General features: G+C 38.5%; 1 protein-coding gene across 13 annotated transcripts in view; it reads left to right on the top strand.

Annotated features, from left to right (window-relative positions):
* The window catches only part of NCOA2 (nuclear receptor coactivator 2), a 275,806-nt gene that overhangs the window by 87,850 nt on the left and 166,294 nt on the right, over nt 1-21,662 (top strand). For 12 of the 13 annotated variants that reach the window (XM_082601471.1, XM_082601461.1, XM_082601460.1 and 9 more), the window contains one exon: nt 14,011-14,067. The exons of the other annotated variant lie outside the window; for it this stretch is intronic. The gene's annotated coding sequence lies outside the window, so the exon portion shown is untranslated. The remainder of the gene's footprint in view (nt 1-14,010; nt 14,068-21,662) is intronic. 13 annotated transcript variants of the gene reach the window in all.

A 21,662-nucleotide genomic window follows, 5' to 3' on the forward strand; every position in this document is an offset into this window, starting at 1 on the left:
TCTGATTGTTGACTATGTTACCTTTGTGAAAAACATTAAAAAGTATGCAAGAAGACACTGAGGTACATAATACTTTGTAAGTTCCTTGAAGTCAGGTCTTTTTTTTTTTTTTTTCCTTTTAAACCATCTCCAGAGCCTGTATATTTCCTTGTTTATAGGTCTTGGTAGTATACATATTTGCTGGATAAATGAATGAATGGATTTATCTTTATGCATCATAATCCTCTTTTGTGTCGGATGCCATTCTAGTTTCCAGCCAGTCTGACTGAGACATTTCATTTTTGTTTTAAAGTCTTTATTAGTATTTATAAAAAGGGATTAGCTTTTATTCTGGTTATCTGTTGCTTAAAATAACAACTTATTATTATCATCTCATCATCATGTGGATTAGGAATTTGGACAGGGTATAGCCCGGATGGCTTGTCTCTGCTTCATGGTGTCTGGAGTCTCAGCTGGAATGACGAAAAACTGTTAGGGGCTAGATAACAGTGGGCGGCTGGCTGGGCATCTCATTCTCTTTTTTAGACGACCTCTCCACGTGGCGAGGTTTGGCTTCCTCACAGTACGGTGGCTTCAAGGTAGTCAGGCATGTTTAGCAGCTCAGGACTGTGCGATAGGGGGTTCCAGTGTTCCAGGCTGGAGCTTCAAGGCTCTGAAGTCCCGGAATATCACTTCTTCTGCCGCAGTCTGTTGGTCCAGCCAATCACTAAGGCAACTCTAGTTTCAAGGGAAAGGCAGTTAAACTTCATTTCTCAATGAGAGGAGTATCAAAGAGTTTATTGCTATCATTAGTCTTCCATAGTTCTGTTCTTGATGTACTATTTGTCACCATTATTATTAACCTTATCAGGCTGTGGTTTATTCTAGGATGTTCAGCGAAATGTCTGCTTCTAAGTACTTGGGGACCTGATGATAGCTCCTCTCTTCCTGTCTCCATGCTGTAGTTGTGACTTGACTGCCTGAGTACCCTTAGTCCCAGACCAGAGAGACAGACAGACAGACAGGCAGGCAGGCAGACAGAGAGAAAAGTGTTACATTTCTTTGGGTAGAAACAAGAACTTCTTGAATTGAGTTTATGTGTGTGTGTGTGTGTGTGTGTAAAATTTCATAATAGGTAGGCCAGTGTGGTACCTAGAGATTTTGGTTTCATATACTATTAAAAAATTTCCCCCCAATCTAGGGAATTGACATAGGATTGCCAAATTTTGAATTTTGTCAAGTCATTACATGGAAAAAAAAAAAAGCCATCTACTACCACCACCTTTTAAGAAAATAAAAGGAAAATTTAATGCCACAAAATAATAAGCTCATAATCTAATAAAGGAGAATCCTCAAATTTAATAAAACTTAGTTTTATGGAAAACAATTTTAATAGAAAATTAAAGCACTAAATTTTTTTTTTCCACTTAGGTTTAAACCTGGAAAAGCTTTGTTTTTAAGCTACACGCAGAGACACATTTTGGGAACCACTGGTAGAGCCTTATTTTGATTTGTCAGAGTTTTTTTTAAAAGCTGTACACAAATGATTTTTTAAATCACATTTTATGGCCATATTTGTTATGTAAGTAATGAGGAAAATTAACTGGTGTAATGGCCCTTATGAAAAGCACCCGTTTCAGTATATGTTACTTAGATTCCTTTTCAATGCAGAAAGATTTTCGTTTCATTAGGACCTATAACACAAAATCAGATTTACTTACGAAATATAAATAAAACCACCAAATCAGTAAGATTTAAATTATCAGTACCATGCAGTGTTGTCTGGCTGTGACAAGCCTGCTGTTTACAACCTGCTGCGGTCAGGTACCTTTGAGTTCAGCATACACTACCATTGGCTGTGCGACGGTATTTCACATCTCCCCTCCCCCCCTTATTTTCCTTTCCTTGAACTTATAGAAAACTTTGTCCCTCAGCACTTGATATCAAAGACATTAAAATAATACTAGTCTCTAATCCAATTGTAAGGACAAGTCCAAGTACTGAAATTAAGTGACAGTAAGCTGTCAGCTGTATAATGGTCATCCATATGAATTAGCAGACCCCTATGTTGAATAATTTAGATTGTCATCGGAAAGAAAATACGCCATGAGAAAACTTCATGGACATTTATATGCATTCGTAGTCTTTGGAGCTCCTAGTTTGAGGAAAACTTCAGCTACAATAGCTGTTTTCCTAGCTGTCTCCCACCTTAGCTTCTAGAATCGTCGTATTTTCTTTTTTAAATGCGACTCCTCGTGTCAGATAAAGTCCTCAATTTGTCGTAGCCTTTAAGCTTTTTCCTTCACTCTCTTTTATGCTACAACACCATAGTATTTCTTCCACTTTCTTCGCTTATATAAGCACAACAAGCCAATCATTGAATAATCTTGTTAGTGAGACATTTTAGGGCAATTCATTGGGTGAATTCGCTGGGTGAATTGATGCTTGGGGCTGTTTTGTAGTAGCTGGCTGTTAGAAAGCACCTTCTTGATATCAGATCTGTTCTTCTGGGGACAATGAGGAAGTGGGTGAACCAAGAAGTGCAGAGGAGTGGAACCTGGCTGAAGGAACCAGGATGGAAGCAGCGGGGGCGGCAGGGGGGTGGTGTGTGGAGGGAGAATGGCGGTCTTGAGCTCACAGAGACCTAGATGCCACTAGCAGGTCTTCCTCTTGCTTTAAACTGAGGAAATCACTTAACTTCCCTGACTTTCACCTTCCACCTCTGCAGAGTGGAGTTGATTGATGCCTATTTATGGAAAATATTAAAAGTAATGCTTGTGAAATTTGTATCAGCGTCGCTGACACCTGATATTTAACACAAGGTGGCCCTCCTTGCTGTTCTGTGTTTAGCATGTTAGACCGCTCCTCTCCAGATCTTTCAAGTTTTATGTGTATTTTGTATTGTTAGATGTTTTACCTGAAAATTCTAGATTCACAGCTAATTAACAGGCTTCTCACATACCTTTTTGGGTACATAATGCCCTTCTTTGGTGGGAAGGGGGACACCTATTTGATGATGATTTCCACAGCACACAGTTCAGACGTGGTGGCAAGCCCAGCGTTTTTAGGATAATATTTGTTTCTGGGTTCATAGAAATTCCATTAGTCAAAGGGAGTACTGTCATTGTCAGGAGAGGCACTAAGCTCTTTGAGCCTCAGTTTTCCATCTGTAAAACTGAGTAATTACAATAGATTATTTCCAAGCTTCTTCCAGACCTAAATTTTGAGGCAAAATTGTGCTATTGCCACAGGATTCAGTTTTCTCCATTTGTTCCTTAATGTTTTTGTCAAAACCCAGACACATAGCAAAATGGAAAATTGCATTTTAAGTTTTTTAACAAAATGGGAAACTCTTTATCGGCCCACACAATGAATCAAATTTCTGATGAAGTGTCTTTTTTGATAATATTTCTTCTGAGTGACTGTTGGAACCATAGATTGACTCTGAAATCATACAGACAGAGAGACAAATACTAACGGTACTCCAAGGATAAGCTGTCCATTTTGCTCTAAGTTGCGGTGCTTTTCTCCTAGTAGTCTAGCGCTCATTTCTGGAATACCATATTCTTTCTAGAACTCTGTAAAATATCGCTACATTTAATTATATCACATAAAATTGGAATTTTACTCAAAGGGGAAAAACATATCTGTGATGTAAAATTATAGCTGTAAACACATATTATACACACCTGAGCTGTTTTCAGTTTGAAAAAAAAATACCATTGTTTCGGTGCTTGGTACTTGTTTTTGTCTTTAGTGGATTAGAGCTGCCTAGTCAGAGTGATAGGAACATAGGGCCTGGAGTCAGGTGCCACTGGTTTGATGTCCAGCTCTGTCACACATTCTTTGATTTTAGACAAATTGTCTTACCTCTTCTTGTCTATAAAATGGGTATTATATAACACCTTCCTTTTAAAAAGACATTCTCCTACCCTCCTTCATACTGAGTATGGTTTTTTTGTTTTGTTTTAAAGAATACTCCCTTCATTATGTTGAAATGATGATTATCTTAATGTGGTCCTACAGTGTTGAAAGCCACGGCCTCCCTGGACGTGGTGGGAATTGACAGTGACGGTCGTTTTGGGGAGAGGCTGGTTCTCAGGGAACAAACTCAGAAGACGGGCTTTGGTGGACAGAAGGTTTGTGCTGGTCCCTGTGACGTGGTTTTTGAGGGTACTGCTGGGTATTGGGGGTTAAACTATAGACAGATCATATAGTTTTAATGTTACTTCTGATTCACTTCTTTTTGTTACCCTGCAATCCTGAGGTAATATACCACCTTGTCTGTGTTGCACTTGGGGATATGAGGGGAAGCTTCTTGGCTCATTTTGTAGCAGTCAGAGTAGTCCTTGCATCATCAATTAGGGGGAAAATCCAAGGAGAAGGTGAGTTTCTGAGAGGAGTTCACAGTCTTATTCCCTCCCCCGGAGTAGATTTTTTTTCCTCTGTTGTTAATATTTGCAGGGTATATATTTTATTTTATTAAGGAAGGTAGACGTTTCCTCTCAAGCTGGTTGATTGTAAAAAATAAATTGATAATCTGTGGGCATCTTCTACTATTCTGGTGTATACAGTAGGCTTCAGTACCTGTTCTTGTTTCACTGAGAATGATAGGGAACATTCAAGGCAAAATGATCTACGCTATTGGGAGAAAAACAGTTAAAATTCTACTCACAGTTTTTGGGAGCCTTTTATTTTGGGGCGACTGGTTGGTTGTCTGGTTGGCATGTTCTAGTCTTGGTGGGAGTCATCCCTGAGCCTTTTATTTTTGTTGAAGGAAGATTAATTTCTGCCCAATACATTATTGTGTCTTTTCTCCCCTCTAATTCTATTCAAGATTATTATTGTGTGAATTTGGGGGCTGAGCACCGTAATTAAAGACCCAGGACTTCTGCAGGAGAGTTGTTTAAAAGGCACCAGTCCAGCCTCAGGTCATCTTCTTACTCAGAGGTGGAGGAAGCCTTACCCCTTGCCCTCAAGATGCTCACAGCCTAGAGGGGAAGAGAAATTTTAGCATAAGGTAATCATGATAGTGATCATTTGCACACACTGTGTCCAAATCCTTATTTCCTATTCACTTGTCAACACTCTAAGTTTCTCCAGTCTGCTTTACGTCTTTATCATTCTGACGAAACTCTCCTTAGGAAGGTCATGGGCAATTTCTGCTTGCGGACCCGAGTAGAAACTGTGCAGTTCTCACTGCTGAGTATTGACCAGTGTTGTCCACTCTCTCCTTCTGGGAACGCCCTCTCTCAGATTCTGTGCTGCTCTCCCTCCTGTCTCTTAGGTAATTTCTTCTCATTCTCCTCCACTAATTCCTTTCCTACATAATTTTTAAAAGGAGGAGTTCCTTAGGGTGTCTGAATTCCAGATTCCCAGCTCTTTGTCCTTTAAACCATATCTATGGATTTAAATGCTGTCTTCAGGTTAGTGACTTCAAATTTAGTATCTTTAGTCCTCTCCCACATTGGAGCCATGTATATTCAACTACATGTGAGGTGAATTTTTCTTCTAGGTCTTTCTCTGTGCAAGAATATTACTCTTTGGAGAGTCACTGTTTTTATTACTCTTTGGAGAGTTACTGTTTTATGATGCTGCATTACTATATTGGCTCTGATCGTAGTCGGTGAGAGACAAAATTGAAAGGAACGGTTGTAGGAGATGTGTGAAATTGATGTTGTCATTATATCATACATATCAACTGTGTATGTCGACCTACCTGTAGCTTAGTTTTTAAATAGAGGATATATCCTTTTCTATATATCTATTTTAATTATGGCTTATGAATTTTTTACATTTAGTATGGATGAAAAGTTATGAAGTCATAAATTAAATCTCTACGCTTAAAATTGAGGTATAGTTGATTTACAATATTAAGTTTCATGTGTATAACAGTGATTCACAATATTTAAATATTACACTCCACTTAGAGTTATTCTAAAATATTGGCTATATTCCCTGTGCTGTACAGTATATCCTTATTTATTTTATATGTAAGTAGTTCATACTTCTGAATCCCTTACCCCCCCCTTGTTTTTTTCATAGAAAGGCATTTTATTTTTTTAAAGTATTATTTTTATTTTATTTATTTATTTATTTATTTATTTATAAATTTTTGGCTGCATTGGGTCTTCATTGCTGCGCGCGGGCTTTCTCTAGTTGCGGCAAGCGGGGGCTACTGTTCGTTGCGGTGCGTGGGCTTCTCATTGCGGTGGCTTCTCTTGTTGCAGAGCATGGGCTCTAGGTGAGCAGGCTTCAGTAGTTGCAGCACGCGGGCTCAGTAGTTGCAGCACGCCTGCCCTAGAGCGTGCAGGCTTCAGTAGTTGCAGCATGCGGGCTCAGTAGTTGTGGCTCACCGGCTGTAGAGCGCAGGCTCAGTAGTTGTGGCTCACAGTTTTAGTTGCTCCGTGGCATGTGGGATCTTCCCAGACCAGGGATCGAACCCGTGTCCCTTGCATGGGCAGGCAGATTCTTAACCACTGTGCCACCAGGGAAGTCCCAGGCATTTTATTTTAAACGTAGCAGTGTGTACATGTCAATCACAAACTCCCAGTCTATCCCTCCTCCCCCCCCTTCCTCCTGGTAACCATGAGTTTGTGAGTCTGTTTCTGTTTTGTAAATAAGTTCATTTGTATCATTTTTTTTAAGATTCTGCATATAAGCAATGTCATGTTTGTCTTTGTCTGTCTGATTTACTTCACTTTGTATGATAATCTCCAGGTCCATTCATGTTGCTGCAAATGGCGTTATTTCATTATTTTTAATGGCTGAGTAATATTCCATTTTATATATGTACCACATCTTCTTTATCCGTTCGTCTGTCGATGGGCATTTAGGTTGCTCCCATGTCTTGGCTATTGTAAACAGTGCTGCAGTGAACACTGGGGTGCATGTATCCTTTCAAACCATGTTTTTCTCTGGATATATGCCCAAGTCCCTTACCCCTATCTTGCCCCTTCTCACCTTCCCTCCCCCACCTTGGTAACCACCAGTCTGTTCTCTATATCTGTATCTTTTTTGTTATATGTTTTATTGTTTTAGATTCCTCGTATAAAGAATTTCATTGGTTAGGAGTCATTGTCTGAACTCTTTAAACAAAGAAAGAAAACATAAGCTTGTGTGAAGTATATATAGAAGTTAATCAGTTAACTTATAAATTATTCTTCTGTAGATTAGATGTTATTTTTAGCACCATTAACTTAATAATTGGGAAAGAATTTTACCTTGCATGTGTGGTACACATTCTTTACATTATTAAAACTTTTTAAGACATTTTATATTGTATAAAATATATGTTACATATATCAAATACCATGTCCTGTTCAGTAATCTGAAGTAGTTCTCATAGTTAAGTTTTGAAGGTATAGCTTTCCTCTTGATGTTATATGATTTGAAACATGCTGAGTTAAGGGTATGTTTTCTGTTCAGTTTGGGAGTTTTTGTGCTTTTAAGCAAAAAGTGGAAAAATAAATTATTGTATTAATCATACATTTGGGGTATACGCTTGTGGTGGGTATATGTTCAGATATGCTTGGCTGGGACTGTTGAAAAATCTCAAGTAATTTGATCAGTACTTCCAGCTTTTTTCTTCCTTTCCCCATGTGTCCTCTTCATTTCTATCAACCTGTCTGACTGGCTTGATGACTGGGGTGATGCTGGCTAAATAACAAAGACCAATAATAGGACCTCTGTTGGAACATGGTGTATGGTGGCTGTATGGCTCCCCTTTGGCTAGTCATCTCTTTCCAATAGCACGTGCCATGTACTATGTTGTCCATCAAAAATCAAGTTAGGGGCTTCCCTGGTGGCACGGTGGTTGAGACTGCCTGCTGATGCAGGGACACGGGTTCGTGACCCGGTCTGGGAAGATCCCACATGCCGTGGAGCGGCTGGGCCCGTGAGCCATGGCTGCTGAGCCTGCGCGTCTGGAGCCTGTGCTCCGCAACGGGAGAGGCCACAACAGTGAGAGGCCCGCGTATCGCCAAAAAAAAAAACCCAAAAAACAAAAAATCAAGTTAGTTGTTACGGTTGGCAAATATATTTTCATTTGCTTACCCACACTGATGTTGATGACTTCCTTTAACTGGAGTGGCAACTGTGAGAAAATAGTGAGGCTACATTTAAGTCAGGAAAAAATAAGGTCATGATTTATTAACAGTGTCAGCCAGGGGTGAGTGATGTGGGGAATATGCTGCTCTTATTGGCACTACACCAAAAATGCAAGGAGGCGGTTTTTAGGCTGATCACATTTTGGGCCATCTTTTTCAAATCAAGTTGGCGACAGTGATAACATTATCAAATTTTCCGTAGTAGCCTAGTGGGTAAGAGCACGCATGAACTCAGCAGTCAGACTCTGTGTTCAATTCCAGGCTTTGCCGCCACATCAGCTCTGTGACCTTGGACAAAGTATTTCACGTCTCAGTTACGTTTCTGAATCTACAAAATAGTGATGAGAGTGGCAGTACCTGCCTCATAGGGTTGTTAGGAAAATTAAATGAGGTAACACGTCTCAAGCCCTCTGCCCAGAGCTCTCATGAAATAAGCATTCATTGAATGATAGCTATTGTTGTTATTCGTGGTTGTTTTAAACCAAATCAGCAAAATATGGTCCTTCCCCATCCTAGTAGTCAGAAAGTGCTCTCTTAGCTAGTATTGCAGATGTCACTTCATTTTCTTCCTGGCTTACTTTCCTTCCTCTGGCTCTGTTCATAACTATTCATGAAAAATAATAATAAAATAAAACATTGAGCACATCTCTTCCTAACCCTCTCCTGCTTTTATTTTATTTATTTTATTTCTGGCTGCATTGGGTCTTCGTTGCTGGGTGCAGTCTTTCTCTAGTTGCAGCGAGCAGGGGCTGCTCTTCACTGCGGTGCGTGGGCTTCTCATTGCGGTGGCTTCTCTTGTTGTGGAGCACAGGCTCTAGGGGAGCGGGCTTCAGTAGTTGTGGCACGTGGGCTCAGTAGTTGTGGCTCACGGGCTCTAGAGTGCAGGCTCTGTAGTTGTGGTGCACAGGCTTAGTTGCTCCGCGACATGTGGCATCTTCCCGACCAGGGCTCGAACCCGTGTCCCCTGCATTGGCAGGTGGATTCTTTTTTTAAAATTATTAATTAATTAATTAATTAATTAATTAATTTTTGCTGTGTTGGGTCTTCGTTTCTGTGCGAGGGCTTTCTCTAGTTGTGGCAAGCGGGGGCCACTCTTCATCGCGGTGCGCGGTCCTCTCACTATCGCGGCCTCTCTTGTTGCGGAGCACAGGCTCCAGACTTGCAGGCTCAGTAGTGGTGGCTCACGGGCCTAGTTGCTCCGCGGCATGTGGGATCCTCCCAGACCAGGGCTCGAACCCGTGTCCCCTGGATTAGAAGGCAGATTCTCAACCACTGTGCCACCAGGGAAGCCCCTGGCATGCGGATTCTTAACTGCTGCGCCACCAGGGAAGTCCCTCTCCTGCTTTTAAAGAAATCATCAACCTGTAGCTTTAATGCTGCCAGCAATCTTTTTATGAGTGATGTAGGCTCAATCCCGATTTCTTTCTCTCTCTCTTTTTTTTTTTTTTGCCTCAAAGTAATGATGTGTAACCGGTGCTAGTTGATACTCTACTTGACAAATGCTCACACCACCATTTGCTACTAGAACTACTTTTAATCCTTAGATCCCTTTACTCACACAGTTAGCTACCACATAGGAAGAAAGAGCAGGGACACAGAGGTACATTTTAAAAAGTAATTAAAAATTTTTAACCATTAAAATAATTGAGGTATAATTTGCATACCATAAAATGCACCCATTTTAAGTGTATTAAAAGAAGAGTTTTAGTAAATTCTTACGGTTTTGTGTGTCTCATGTTTCTTATACATCTTTCTTTAGCATCACCACAATCCAGTTTTAGAATAATTCTATCATCCCCAAATGTGTCCATTTTCGGTCAAGTCCCCACTTGGTATTCCCTGACCCAGGATACCATGGATCTGTTTTCTGTCTCTGTAGTTTTGCTTTTTCTAGAAATTTCAAATAAATGGAATCATGCAGTATGTTGTCTTTGTGTCTGGCTTCTTTCTTTAGAAAAATGTTTTTTGAGACCCGTTCATGTTGTAGCATACATCAGTAATCCATTCCTTTTTATTGTTGAGTGGTATTTCATTGTATGAATGTACCACATTCTGAAAAATTCATTCTCCAATTGATAAACTTTTGAATCGTTTCCAGTTTTTGGCTATTCTGGATCTAACTGTTAGGAACGTTCAAGTACAACTCTTTGTATCGTCATCTGTCGCCAAGAGGAATGAAGACACACCTTGGTGTGTTGGGCTATATATATATAATGAAAAACTTCCAAACTGTTTTCCAAAATGGCTGTACCATTGCACTTTCCCACCAGCAAAGGATGAGTTGTGAGGGTTCTAGTTTCTCCATATCCTTGGCAGCACTTTAGATATTTTATTGGATAGGCTGTGGTATTTTGTTTTGGTTTTAATTTCCATTTTCCTAATGACTAATGGTGTTCAGTACTTTTTTGTGTACATTGGATGTCTTCACATATTTTGCTCATTTAAAAAAGTTGAATTACTACCTGTTTTATTATTGTGAGAGTCCTTTATATATTCTATATACATCCTTTATTAGATAGTTATTTAGCTCTTTATATTTTCTAAATACATGTATGTTATCAGATAATTATTTTGCCAATATTTTCTTTCAGTCTGTGGCTTGTTTTTTTTTTTTTTGCTTTCTATTCTGTTTTTTTTTTAATATGTCTTTATTGGAGTATAATTGCTTTACAGTGTTGTGTTAGCTTGTTTTCATTTGTTAAATTATTTCTTTTGAAGAGCAGAAGTTTTAATTTTAAAGGAATTCAGTTTTGTTTTTTTCTTTTATGGTCTTAAAACATTTTTTTTTCCTTTATGCCTTTAGGTGTCATACCTAAAATTTTTTTGCCTAATCCACAATAATTTTCTCCAAGTGCTTTTTTCCACGAGCTTTGTAGTTTTAGTTCTTACTTTTAGATCTATCATCTATCTGTTTTATGTTAATTTTTGTACAAGGTGCAAGGTAAAGGTTGAGGTTCTTTCCCCCTCCCCCATATGTATAATCAGTTTTTGGTACCATTTATTGAAAAGACTGCCCTTTCCTCATTGAATTACCTTACCCCTTTGTTGAATATGAATTGATATAAATGTGTGGGCCTGTTTTTGGACTCTGTTCTCTTCCGTTGTTTATCCTTACGCCAGTACCCTACTGCTTTGATTATTATAACTTTACTATAAAATTTGAAGTCGGGTAGTATCTTTCAGCTTTTGGTGTAGTCTTAAAGTGGTCCCCATTCAAAACTTTCCCAGCAGGCTCGTTGTTTATACATCGTCTGGGTGGTTATGGGCAGATAACACTATTAAGACATCTCAGGGAAAATCAGTTTTCCTTCGGGTAGGGTAGGCCTGACATTACCTGTCACTTTATTGAGTTACCTGTCACAGCTAGCAGCATCTAGCAGGATCACACTTGCCATAATCATAATTATGTGTAATGCCTACCATGTACCAAGTGCTTTATGTAATCATCTCATTTGATACTTCCAAGGTGCTGCAAAGAGGACATCATCATCCTCATTTTATAGTTGAGCCCACAATAACATTTCCTAGGTCACACACCTAAGCAGCTGCTAGTGATGGAACAATATTAACAGCAGCAGTATTCACAAGAGAAAACCAGGTTTTGAAACCTCACCTGTTCGATGATCTTAACCCTAGGTTCTCTCAACTGCTCCAGGCGGCCTTCTTCATGGAGAGGAGGTTTATCTTTTTAGTTTATACAGTGGAAATAGTAGTGGTAGTAAGAGAGAAGAGGACGACGTGCGTGTATCCCTGCCTTTTCTTGCAATGTTCCTGTCTTTCCTTCTGTCAGTCTGCCGCTGACGGAAGGCCCAGTGCGGTCTTCCCCTCTCCATCCCTTGAAACTCCTGAAGTAGCTTCCTGAAAGCTGTCTGGACTCGAAGATGAGAAGGGGGATGCCGGTTTATTATAGGTCGTCGGTGCCCGCACTTTTGCTTTAAATAGCTATTTTTTCCCTTTAGTGACTTAGAAAACATTTTATAATTCTTTGTTTATACGTATTTTGTTAATTCTTCTGGTTTAAAATGTTACACCGAGGTATCATACTGTACTGTGGAAATTATTCACATCCTCTATCTTCATGTCCGTATGTATCTTACTTTAGTTTGGATTCATTAGCACTTTTTCCTCATTATATTAGCACATTCATAAAAACCTTCTGAGTGGTATAGATCAAGCAGTAATTGTTTAATATCATCATTCGTACTCACATCACAAGTTTTAACTCTTGACTGTTGCATAGTGTGATGTCCTCGAGCACATTAGTTGTTGGTAGAGAATTAGAATGGGCTTAAGTAGGCCGGCAGAGCTGGAAAGAATTGATGACCCCTGTTACGTAACAGTTTACTGCTCACCACTCACAGGCTGCCACTTGAGGAGAACCCATTTGTTTTATTTACTGCGATAACCTCTCACTTGCATACAGATTTCCTTTTGTTTTTCATGAATCATCTCTGCCTAATCATCTCATACCCTAGCTGCATTTCTTTACCTGTGATGGTCTCCAGATTGATCAGATCCTGGCAAAAACCAAAATGCACTTTTTTCCCATTGCTTTCCCCTTTATGAAATCAGATGTTGCTAATGCCCTAGAAAAAATGGCAATTTGGGGTATTAAATTAACATTAGCTTTTTTCTACTATTAGGTTCTATTTATTATTCTAAAGAGTAAAGGGCACATCAGAAAGTTAATACTCTTAAGTCTGATAATGAATCAAAGTATGCATTATTACTGATTGGTGTCACCTGAAGGAAAAAAAGGCAGTTGTAAAAACATCCCTTGACGCTGATTAAATCTAGTAGTACATACTAGTTAAAATAAAGACACAACTACTCGTAGCAGTCAGGCAGTTTTTCTTAGGTCCTTAATATACACAAGAGTGGTAAACGTTAATCCACATAAAATATGATAGGCACATACTGGTTGTGTTCGATTACTGACTGTGCATCTCGGAAATAAATAAACTTCTTTGGTACAGTGGAAGTGATCCTTGTGTGGATCAGAGAAAGTGCTGCACGGTCCTTCATGGCTAAGTTCTTTGTCCTCAAAGATCCACACCCAGATGAATCTTGGTTGCCCTCATTATTGAAAATGTTCAGTTCTTCCTTTTCTTATCCGCTCTTACTCATGCAAATGGTCGTATATAGCATCATTTTTTTTTTTTTTTGGCCGTACCACGTGACTTGCAGGATCCTAGTTCCCTGACCCGTGGTCAAACCCGGGCCCCTGGCAGTGAGAGCAGCAAGCCCTAACTGCTGGACTGCCAGGGAGTTCCCTATAGCATCATTTTTACATCATTTTACACAAGATTTTTTTTTTTTTAGATAAATTATTCACTTTTAAACATCTTTGTTTAAGCAATCATGACATAGGTTTTTATTTCAATAATTTCAAGCCTTTCTATTCCATATAAGCAAACTATAAATCACAGCAAGTTAAGATCAGTATGTGAACTTAAGTTAATTAATTAACTTAATTAATTAACAAATTAATTAATTAACTTGTTCATTCATTCATTCGGCAAACATTTCCTGTGTACTGTGTTACTGTGGGCTGGGCATTGGGCTAGGAGTGCAGTGTGGAAATGGGTACTCAGGCGTCCTCTGCTTTTGTTCAGCTTTCAGTGCTAGTGATTAGACAGGCAGCTACTGAGAAGTGTAATAAGTATATGGTGGGCACTCAAAATTTGTTGGGTAGACACCTCATAATTCACACTGAAATGTAACCTTATGTGTCTTACATTAGTTTGTACAAATAGAAGTAAGGCAGCAAGTCGTCTTCTCGATCTACCATGCAATTTAATGGAGAGATGTTATTAATGAGTATTATTTATATATTGGTTGTAAAAAAAATCACATCCACTCTAATGAGTCTAACAGGATTCTGCATTTTTTATTCATATTTGTTTGTTTCTTTATATTGCAGATTTCTCTTGGATTTGGCTACAAATTTATAGATCTTCTGCACTGTGTACAGGCACAGGTGAGTTTAAAAGTAAGCTTTTCTGTTGGTATATTTTGATTTTTAAGTAAAATCAAACATTTAAAATTATACTATTTATAGTTTAGCAAAATAATACATAAGTAAAATGAATATAAATTTTAAAAGTGTTGTATATTTGTCTACATTTGTTTTATTATGAAAATTCACTATGAATGTGTTGGAAATGGTATTTGGAGGTAAAATGACCGTATCTGTTTATCAGTGTTTACTGTGTGTATTTGGGAAGAGTTTACATTTACCCATTGGATGGGGTGAATTATCATTTCATAGCCTAGCAAAATGTTTGCATTTATTTTTATATGTAAATAAAAAATTGCTTGCTATAGATTTTGGCAGCAAGTTTCAGTCTTATGTGGGTAGATTCAATGAGCAGGCTTTTCTGGTCCAACCAGTCTCAGATAGCTTCTCAATCACTCCTTATCACACAACCCTGATTTATTTTTATCATAATGTTTATGATCATGTGATGTATTCTTATTTTTAGTTTCCTCTACTAGAATATAAGCTCCATGAACATGGGGGCCATTTTTGTCTTGTTGAAAACAGTATCCATAACCCTTAGGATAGTGCTCATTGTATGGGAAAGATTGAATAAGCGTTTGTTACAGTAATTATTGGGTAATACATATTAAGAATTTATTTATATTCAGAGTAATTGAACTCTGCATCTGTAAATACAAAATAGAAATAGCTCCTTATACTTATTTCTAAATATGAAATTAATCTATATCAGATACTTTGAGTATATCGCTCATAAATGTTCAGAGAAATTAACTGTGTAACATATTTTATGTACTCAAGTATGATTAATCAGGGTAGAATTCAGAGGATAATGCTTCCAATTTTGTATTTAATTTTGTCACCACCCTAGTAGGGTCTTAGGATCAAGTGACAGGTAAACCTGAAGCACAAGTGGGAGCTTCTCACCTCCTTACTCCGTCATGCTACCGTGTTGGAAATGTTTTGTGTTATCTTTATGGAGAGCAAAGTATCAACATATTTGACATTAGTTGTCCAGTTTTAATCTCTGAAAGCCAAATAAGTTAAAAATTTCCCACTACCTGTCACTTCATACCAAATGTAATTTACTTAGGTTATTTTATTTTTGTAGATTGGGGGAAATTTTTGGTCATTTTTCTGCCCTCTGTATTGAGGTTTGGATTCATTATCGAAGGAACCACCCATTTCCTTGTGTCTTTGGCAGTTTTCTTTAAGTGTTCCAGGATGTTAGTCGCTACTGTTGGGTTCATGTCTTTTGTTTTTCGTATGTGTTGTTTTTTGATCTGTTTCACCTTCTTCAGGCATTGGTCTCTCCTTCTGCTATCATGGTTTTTCATTTATAAAAAGAACTAAGTCTGAACTTTAGGCTTTTTTTTTCTTTTTAAGTAAAATTTTAGAAGTTACACAGCCATTTCTTATTCACATCTAATTTACAAGTGCAATTTGCAGAGACTCCTTCCGTAACACTAATAACGGCAGCTACTGCTTATTGCTCCCTCACTGTGAGCCACGCATTATATAAGTGCTTTTCATTATCTTCAGAATAACAGATAAGGAAATTGAAGCTGAGAGAGGTTAAGTGACTTTCCCAAGGTCATATCAAGTAAGTGGCAGTTTGCCACTCTGAAGACTTTGATCTTAACCCCTGAGCTCCATTTTCTGCCTAAATAGCCCTGCATATGAGCATATTTGTGGCAATAAATGTAGTATAGGAAAATCATATTCATATTTGAGGACTTAAAAATTAATTTTAAAATCAAAGATTATTTTGCTTATATTTCATTAGTAGGTCTTAACTTCTAACCTTTATTTCAAACTGAAACATGCTGACTCATTTGAAATTTAATGATGACCTAAACAATTTAAAGTTCTGCCTTGGCACTTTAATTTCATACTCACTTCTGGGGGCAGGTACATGGCAGACAGCCATTTGGATTCCTTTTTTTGTTACAAACATGGTATGCTATGAATCAGCATTCCTTCTCCCTTGCAATATTAGAAACTTCAGGTTATGAGTGGCATCTGTGGTTTGCTGGATGAATCACTTTTCCTACAGAGAACAGGTTGTGTGAAATATTGTGACTATAGAATTACTTAGAACCCTTATCTTGGAAGGTGTAATAATTTATGTCTCTGTGGGAAATATTTTAATTATTTAAGAAACGAAGTGACATAGCTTTGAGGGAAAGCAGGGTTGGTTCAAATATAATTTCAGCTTTCCTTGTTTAGTTTATTTTCAAGGCTGAGTAGGAGATGTTATATAGAAATATTTTGAATCTTAAATGTACAATATTGTGGACAAAATGTTCTTGAAGGCAGTGTTGTTGAATATAGCTTAAAATTTTGATTTGAAAACATGATTAAGTATGCTTCGTCACACTTTCCTAGGGATTATATCTGTGAGTGTCAATGCAAATTCCAGGTTTGAGTATAGGGAAATGGAATTCTGTAGTTTGAATTTAAAAAGACAAAATTTATTTAACAGACTGAACTGTGCTTCCTAATCTATAGCTATATCAGTGTTTCCATTGCGGTCTCACATTTTAAGCATTTTTAAAGTTGGCCAATAAAATTTTCTCAGAATTGATAGTCAAAACAGGAGCAAGTGTTAGATAAATCTATTTGACAGTATAGCCTTGAAATGTAATTTTCCCTTTGCCATGGAAACCTGAACTCACTGTGGATTCATATATATTTTGGATTTATTTATAAGTACATTTTCTCTATGTTAGAGGTATCTGGGGTGAGAGGACAGGGTGACATGGGTGAGTGAAGAATTGTTCACACATACTAAGTAGAGCTCAACTCTTCAATATGAACATGTAGAGAGAGTTCTCCAAAGTACAATAAAGCATCGTATACTTCTTGTGATACTAATACATTTTGTTGTTAAATACTAAACATTATATTAAACGTATCAAGACGTAAAAGAAGTTATGTTCATATTGGATATGGCATGGTTGAAAGTACATTTCAAATGAATATTTGTTGGATTTTGAATTCCCTCTTTGTTCATAGATGTGAGAAGATTTGTGATTAGGTGTCTGATTTAACTCAGAGTGTATAAATTCCCATGAAGACGGGCAGCTTGATTGGAGCTAAAATCTGAGATTTTGAGCAGTGTCCCCTGAAAATCAGTATTATTCTAAACAAAATTTAGTAGATTTAACTATATCTCTTGTGCTTTAGGCAGAAATCTGCCGGCATTTAATTGTGTTGCTATTTTTGTGCGATTTCCTTCAGATGTCAGCATGGTAGGCACTGTGATTGGGAAAATAAATACTTTGACAGTTGACAGAATGCCCTCAGTCATTTAGCTATTCAGATGAAGATCCTAATCCCAGCCCCCCTGGATGGAGGCCTCTGTTCCTTGTATGTAGAATGGACTCTGCTGAACTCAGGACAAAACAGGCTTACTGGTGGGTTGAAATCATCTTCCAGTGGGTGTTATTAATACCAGGCCACAGTTGGAAACTGTATGACAGGCCAGTTTTTAAAGCATTTTTACGCTTCCAGTTTCCTCTTTTTATGCACACATTCATGTAAACAGATTGGCTTAGTTTTCCCCATAAACTACATTCACTCAGCACCATTAACTCTCCTTTCTCTCTTCCCTCTTTTCCTTTACCCATCCTCCTTCCTTTTGACTCTCTGTTCGTTCAGAATATTAATTATTTATTTCGTATTAGTCTGTGCTGAGTGCTATGGGAAACATAAAGAATAACTACCAAAGATTGTTAAACTGGAAAAGGAGTATCTATGCAAATTTAACGCCATATTTCCTTGCTCGTTCTTTTTACGTTGAATTTTGGCGTTCTGATTTTTCTCTTAAAGAAAAAACGGAGCCTTGTTTTCTGAATTATATGTCTGTTTCTACTGAAAGCCTTAATCTATCCATGGGAGTAGCGGTCAAAGCAACAGCAACAAAAGCCGTCCCTCCTAAGCAAATGTTTTGTTTGCATGGCGTTACCTGCGCTTCCAGAGTGTGCTCCTGGGCAGGTACACACCTCGTGAGGTAGGTGTGTTGTTGGGACAGGTGAGGTTGAGACAGTCCCAGAGTCCAGGCAGTCTCCACGTAGAACAGCGGCACTGCGATTTCCACAGGCACAGCCAGGCCAAGTGATGTGAGCGTAGCGCGTTGCTGAAAGATTTACCAGAAATACGGCAGAACCTGGTTTCTCTGGCTCGTCCAAATGCTAGAATTGCAAGATTTAGAATTACAGCAATTTTCAAGCATCATTTTTTTAGAAAATTCATAAGGATGTTTCTTGGATCGTAAATTGGGATTCAGTGTAGGGAGATTTCACTGTGAGAGCACTTGTCTTTTTAATTGAAAAATTCTAAGTGTGACTCCTATCAGCATCGCTGGTATTCTTTGGAAATAATTATAATTAAGAATATTGCCAGCCTGTACCTTGTGTAGATCTTTCGAGTTAGCATGTCTTAGAGGAAGTAGCACTGGAGCCAGAATCTTCTGAGAAACGAGTGGACTCTGGTTTCTCAGCTGTGCCCTTCTGTGCTGTAGTACAGGTGTGTGCGTGCCCAGGAGTGGGGAGAAGGGGCTGCAGGTTGTTAATAAAACGTACATTCTCCTGCCTTGGTTTTTGTTGTTGTTATTGGCCTTTAGATTTCATTTCAAACTTGTATATCCTACTTACCTGGATAGTAGAGTTGTTAGCTTTAGGGAGAAGGTGTGTGATAAGCAGAATTTCCTATTTGTGCCACCATAGTAACAAATACACGGCATTTGATTTGTGGTCAGTTATTAGGTGTCTTAGCTATGCCCTTCGTTTTCATTTTGGAAGAAAGTGACAGATACATGTTATTTTCTAGACAGGTGTTGAATTTGAGTCAGCTGACCTTGCCAGAATTTCCTTTAAAGAGACAACAGTGAATAAAACCAGGCTGCTTTCATTAAACACCTCATAGTTTTTTGTTGTTGTTGTTGTGGTTTTTTGTTTTTTTTGTTTTTTTTGTTTTTTTGCGGTACGCGGGCCTCTCACTGCTGTGGCCTCTCCCGTTGTGGAGCACAGGCTCCGGACGCGCAGGCTCAGCGGCCATGGCTCACGGGCCCAGCCACTCCACGGCATGTGGGATCTTCCCAGACCGGGGCACGAACCCGTGTCCCCTGCATGGGCAGGCGGACTCTCAACCACTGCGCCACCAGGGAAGCCCTCATAGTTTATTTCTGAAGCACAGAGCATTTATGTCATTCTCCACTGTTCATAACATCTAGATGTAAGGGATAAATTAAACATTTATTTATAAAATTATCCATATCTATAAAATTAATTACATTTCCTCCTTCCCTCCCTCCCTCCCTCCCTTTCTTTTCTTCTTTTCTGTGATTCTTTGCCGTTAAGATATAGAGATTTCCACTGAGACTTCTCTTGCTAGCTTGAGACTCAGAAAAATAAGACATAACCAGAGAATTTAACAGTAAATGTTGCAACTTGTGATTTTAACCTAATTCCATGCATTAGGTTGTCTAAGCCTTGTTTGCTACTTCATGAATGATTCATGGGTGTCTACAATCAGTGGAAATATATTTTTTGTTCTAGTCACAGCTACACTTCTCCCTTCCCATCCAAAAAGAGCCAAGAGAGAGGAAGAAATATATAGCATTTAATAATGGCTAAATAGGAATTTAACCATATTCTAGAGATGTATGTATTCCAATTTTGGAGGATCTCTTAAGTGCATGTCTCCATGCAAGTTTGAGACTGTGGTGCCATAGTCTGTAGACTTGTTTGCCTTCACCACTTTTGGAAGTATTCAAAAATATTGAATTAATTTAGAATGGATTAATTTGAAGACTTTGCTTTCTTTAAACCACAGTTTTGACCTTTCTGGTGCCAGTTACATGAATTTCGTAAGCAGAAATCATACATTTAAAATTTTGTGGTCTCCACCTGAAGGACCGGAGGTCTGTTTGCTGTCAGTGTCACAGAATTGGAGCCCAGTTTTTACTGTACCTCCTTGAGAAGAGAAGAGGACTGAAAAAGCAGGAGTGTGATGAGCTGGGGTAAACTTCAGCAGACAGATGAGTGCGGGAGCTTATAAAAGACCTGCCAGTGCCTTCTATGAATACTGAGACTTGGAAGTCTTTACCTAAACTATAAGAGAATACCTTTGAAGAAACAACTGTGTCATAATTATTGAATTGGTAGCTTAAGTTAGAATAGAGAAAGCCGGGGCCGTAGGAAACAGTTTATTTCGCAGTTTCTTTCAGTTCTTTGTCACTAAGAAGACGATTTGATCTAGATTTCTAATTCTGCCTTTGATGTGGCGGTTTTATTACAGTCCAGAAAATAAACTGTTTCCTAGGTTATAAGATAGAGTGTGAAAATAGAAGATAGTTTTGAACTAATGTATTTTGAAAACTACTTGGTGGTTACTTATGCTCTTATATTTGAATGGAATGGAAATGGAAAATTCCTTTGACTTAAAACATCTGCTAGACAAATTAGGTTGGTTTTATGAGTTTTATGTATATACAGTAGTAGACTTTGTTTTATTAACCCAGTGGGATCTTGATTTTCGATTTTCTTTGAAGCCAGATGCTTTGGAACGTTAACATTTTTGTCTAATATAGGAGCTAGATGTTTATTGTTGATGCTGCTTCAAAATATTCCCAACGTTTCATAAAATCTTTATGGTCTAACAGGTAAGTTATTACTTCTTTGAACTCGTTCACTGACATATTTATATTGTATGTCAAGATCTGGTTCAAACTTTCTCTTTAAAGTGTCTTTTGAAAACATAAAATCTTAGCCTTTGTAACATAGTGCTGTTATCTTTTTTTTTTTTTTTTGCGGTACGCGGGCCTCTCACTGCTGTGGCCTCTCCCGTTGCGGAGCACAGGCTCCGGACGCGCAGGCTCAGCGGCCATGGCTCACGGGCCCAGCCGCTCCGCGGCACGTGGGATCCTCCCGGACCGGGGCACGAACCCGCGTCCCCTGCATCGGCAGGCGGACTCCCAACCACTGCGCCACCAGGGAAGCCCAGTGCTGTTATCTTTTAAATGTATTTTGATTTTAGCATATCTTACATGCCAGTGCCTATTGCTTTAAACCATAACGTGTGCTCACTATATTTATGTTTCCCATCTTTTAATTTCTTTCCTCCGAAACCTTTCTTCTTTCACAGCACAGTGGCTGTCATCAAAGCCGTTTAGCCCCAGAGCCCAATGCTGCCTGCAGCGGTAGCAGCAGTCCCCACGGATATTCGAGGTGGCCGTCCTCGAGTCCTGAGGGGCCCAGGAATGCCACACCAAGGAGCTTACTTACTTCTTGACCGTTCCTGACCCTAGGGGTAGGAAATAAGAGGCATTTACGTATTAGCTGTTTATTCCTATAAATTTGATATCTTTGGCTTATAGTATTTCTACTTCAGTGTTTTTTTATTGTCATCATTACTTTTCCTGAGGTCTCTGTTGATTAAGGTCCTGTTTCCTACTAAATTTCAAGTGCTGATTATGAAAATAACATACCTGATCATTTGTTTATATACTACAATGAGATTTCATGAGGTAAAGTTTTCACAGTGTTTTGAAGTAGAGATAAATGTAGGTT

Source organism: Mesoplodon mirus, assembly GCF_964341445.2.
Source record: "Mesoplodon mirus genome assembly, chromosome: 16".
NCBI classification, from domain to species: Eukaryota; Metazoa; Chordata; class Mammalia; order Artiodactyla; family Ziphiidae; genus Mesoplodon; species Mesoplodon mirus.